Source organism: Hyposmocoma kahamanoa, unplaced genomic scaffold (genome assembly GCF_003589595.1).
Source record: "Hyposmocoma kahamanoa isolate Upper Pololo Valley unplaced genomic scaffold, ASM358959v1 101, whole genome shotgun sequence".
In the NCBI taxonomy this organism is placed as follows: domain Eukaryota; kingdom Metazoa; phylum Arthropoda; class Insecta; order Lepidoptera; family Cosmopterigidae; genus Hyposmocoma; species Hyposmocoma kahamanoa.
In genome coordinates, this window is record NW_020653333.1 from 430,912 (window position 1) to 435,366 (window position 4,455).

The following is a 4,455-nucleotide window of genomic DNA, read 5'->3' on the forward strand; positions in this document are numbered from 1 at the left end:
GACAACTAAGAAATTCCAAAGACAAACGTTATAATAAACAAGCAATCTTACGCGTGAATTGTTTTTTGCATGATCTTAGAATTGCATGATTGCATGATGCACTGCAACTTTTCTAGAAATCTGGAGATTTTAGCGCCACGAGGTAAAACTACAAATATTGTTTATGAAATAATTCTTCAGTAGTTTACAATGATCACGCAGTTTAGAACTCAAACATTTACAGCATGACTCATAATGACAGTCTAAAAAAGAGGGCTGTTTAACGCTGTGCACATCTCGATGACTATACATTCGAAATTATTTACATTTTTCACAGATGCTCATATGAGATCTTGGTCCATAGAGGCATTACATTCGATTAATGGAAGAAGGGCAGGGAATGGAAGCCTTAGCCCTGCAGTAGGATAGTAACAGCAAAAGAATTAAATGTAATGTAAGTTACTACTTTAAACTTCAAAGTAAAGTAATTTAAGATAATTTAAGAAAATGTAACTAAAACAGAACCGAACGATTTAACCGAACTATAGACAAAAAATACATTGACGTATGCAACAGAAAATAATATAAAATATTATGTATATCTGTCCCGTCCATTAGCCGGTCCGCAACAATACCTATTCTTTATTGCACGACCCAATTACAAAATAAATATTATTTATACAGAAGATGAGCAAAGGTGGACTTATCTCTAAAAGAGATATCTTCCAGCCAACCCAACGCAGTGAGAGCAAAGGTCATAAGCGGGTAACAGCATTCAGGAGAGAATGAGGGAGAAATATTATAAACCAGATAAATAAAAAATTACCGTTACATAAATATTAAGATTTAAGTGGAATATAATAACGTGTATAAAGGGCGGTAATTAAATTACTAACGAGAGTCCATTAGAAGCCCGAAGCCGAAGGCTGATGGCTTCAATGACTCGAGACTGGAATTTCTTACCGCACGTAGGGGGAATCCCCCTAGCGCCGGACAGTACATAGTACCGGACACATCACGTCATTCATTCATCCGGACAGATCATTCGCTCTTGTTTATGGAAAGACGTTAAACTTAACAAAAAGAAACCACCGCAGCGTGGGAGGCTTTAGTCTCACTCTATACGATTTACCGATGACATGTTACACATTTCACGTGGGAATCAATCGCATCGACTAATATTTCCAATATCATAAATTACTATTTCGAGAGAATACATTGCGTGTATTGCTTTTTCACTAATCATTCGTAAGTACATTTTACGTTGAAATACTTTTGTGGCAAATATATTAATAAACATTATTGTAATCGAAATTTTACTTAGGTATGGTGTGTCCCTACGTTCGGACAATATCTGATTCCCTAGTACCGGACAAGTATATTTTTACCCATACAAGTTCCCTAGTAGGGAGACAATCTTATTTTGACAAAATGTTCTATGCTATATAATTTGCTTTATTGCCAGATGCGGCTATAGAGAACAAACAAGGAAAAGTCGTGCTAAAAAACGTAAAGTTTTAACTGATTCGCCATACAAAGGTTCAGAAGAAAAATAAAACGAAAAAAAAATAAAAGAAGAAGGTAATCGTAAATTTAAAAAGACGAAAGACATGACAAATAAAGAAAACAAAAATAAAACCGGTTTGAAAACTGCTAGAGAAGTACTACTGTGTTGTTTGTTGCGAAGACTACGAAGAAGACTGGATTCAGTGTGGGTCATGTAAAGAATGGGCACATAAAACCTGCGCGGATATCCCGCAGTGCTCAGATCTCTACGTTTGTGATCGTTGCAATTTTTTGTAAGTTATCTTTAAATTGTTATCACTAAATTCAACTATTGTTTGCGTTGATTTATTGAAAGTCTATAATGGCCGTGTTTCTTAAAACTATATACGTAATGTTAGATTATATTATTTTAAATACTGAGTATACTATGTTTCAGTATGTTTGCTGTATTAATGAATGATTATTGACTTAAGTTTTTGTTTCAGAAAATCACGATGTTAACGGTACTGTCCGGTATTAGGGGTTTGAATTAATAACGGACAAATATTAATTCACAGTGTCACAATACTAAGGGTCGTATTCCAGAACTCTACTCAATGCTCAAGTCAGAATTTGAGCAGACTTGAGTATGATTTCAAGCACTGGAAATACGATCCTAATGGCAAGGACTTGATGATTTCTAGTGCTTTGAATCATACTGAAGTCCTGACTTGAGCATTGAGCAGAGTTCTAGAACACGACCCTAAGTCTCAAATTTCAATGATACCAAAAACTAGACCAATGATTAAGTAGTTTGTTTTTATAGTGGTTAAAGTTGTTCGATAATTATCTATGTTAATTTATTTGAATGTCTAATATGATTGTGTATCTAAAATGTTACGCGTCGTAATAAAACATGATCTGAATTTGTTTATTTTTTTCAAAACTACAGGGGCTTCCGTTGCATGAAGTAGGGACTTCATGCAACGTTTTTCGTCACATTTGCCAGAATATTAGAATCGACAACCAAATCATGTGCAACGTCATGCAGACAGCAATTTATGGAATTAGTGAATAACAAATCTTGTCAACGAAATTGTGAAACAGGAATTAGGTGTGTTACAAAAACAACCTTAAAAAGCCAAGGCAAAAACAAACTTAAGTACGTGACATTAGGAGTTCTCTTGTTTGTGTAAATTTACCTCAACAAAAAATAGATATTGTATATATATACACACATCAAAAAAAGTTTGCGATCACTTCGAAAAACTGAAATCTTTTTTGTTACTGTAGATTATATTATGATTTTTTCTTCTTTTTAGATTCTTTATTTAAAAATAAATTAGAACATAAAACAATGACCCCGTTCAATTGTTTTTTCATATAAAAAGGCTTTCAGTCCTAGCTTACGCTCATTCAGAAATCTGATTTAGTCAATTATAAGCGATTCAAGATATTTTTCGCGGAAAGTTGTGATTGAAAAAATGCCAAGAGGATTATCAGAGGTTTTACGAGCTAGAATAGTAACTTTGAGGGAAGAAGGATACACCACGAGAGTAATAGCACGCAGACTTGCTATATCCCAATCCTGTGTCGTGGCTACGTTGCAGAGGTATCACGGAATGGGGAATTTAGCTGACCGACCCCGCAGCGGTCGCCCAACTGTTTTGACAGCTGCCCAAAAGCGCTATATTAGATTGCTGGCAGCCCGTGATCCAACAATCAACGCCACTAAAATAAAAGCAGAAGTCAGGGCCGCCTCTGGGCTTGAAGTTAGCACGCAGACCGTTCGCAATTGCTTGCACCAGGCTGGATTACGAGCACGGAGGTCTTGGCGAGCTCCGCTCAATTCCCGGCAACGTCAACAACGAAGATTGCAGTGGGCTAGACTTCGGCAAAATGAAGAAGGTGAGGACGAAAACATTTGGCAAAACTGTCTCTTCGTTGACGAATCCCGAATCAGCACTCATCCAGATAACCGACGTGTCCGTGTCTGGAGAAGACCAGGCGACCGTGAAAGACAAAGAACTGCCACTGGAACAGTTCAGCAAGGCGGAAAATCGGTGTCCTTTTGGGGTGGCATTATGATTGGAGCTAGAACGCCTTTGATCCCGTATCGGGGCTTCATGACAGCAGACATGTACAAAGCAGTTGCTATTGATGATATCGTCAGACCATTCCGAGTAAACCATGGGCACCAATTTGTACTGGTCGATGATAATGCGCCCGCACATCGAGCTCAACGAGTCAATGCTGCTCTTCAAGAATACGATATCACACGATTAGACTGGCCTGCCGGCTCGCCCGACTTAAACCCAATAGAGCACGCGTGGGATGCTCTTAAACGAGCAGTATGGAACCGTGAGCCACGTCCCCAGACAGTTCCAGAGCTCAGGGAAGCCGCTATTGAAGAATGGGATAGGTTACCCCAGGAAATGCTGGATAACTTGATCCTCAGCATGCCCAGGAGGATCTTCGCATGTATTCGAGCCAGGGGAGGAGTTATTTTATATTGAATTCACACCTTTTAATAATAAATTGTTGTTTAAGTTTAATTAAACAGTCTTTTTCTTTCTATGAAATTTCTATCACTATTACATTATGATTAATGGCTCAATTTTTTAAAATAAATAATAAAAAATAGTTTTATATTTTAATTTCAAACAGGGTATTCCTATTTAAAGAAAGCATACAACATAGATTTTTTCTTGATAAAGTTAAATTTAAAGAATTATAGGAGCTTATGCTCCTAATTATGATCGCAAACTTTTTTTGATGTGTGTACAAAGCATTATCATCTTTATTAGCCCATCGCAGTCCTATGCTAAACGTAATAAATATTTAGGTCTCTCAAACTGCGCTTGCCTTTCTTATCAAGCCACTCCAACTTTCCAATCTTTTCTAGTGTAGCAACCTGAAAAGGGTGGAGTATACAATACATTAGTTGAAACTTTGTTTTCCGCTGTTATGGAAGGAATGACGGAAAAATTA

At 37.0% G+C, this 4,455-nt stretch overlaps 1 long non-coding RNA gene across 1 annotated transcript in view; it reads right to left on the reverse strand.

Annotated features, from left to right (window-relative positions):
• Nucleotides 1-4,248: 4,248 nt before the first annotated feature.
• Nucleotides 4,249-4,455, reverse strand: part of LOC113231074 — an 8,667-nt gene continuing 8,460 nt past the window's right edge. Inside the window, exon 3 of the long non-coding RNA XR_003310527.1 lies at nucleotides 4,249-4,378. This is a non-coding gene — a long non-coding RNA (uncharacterized LOC113231074). The remainder of the gene's footprint in view (nucleotides 4,379-4,455) is intronic.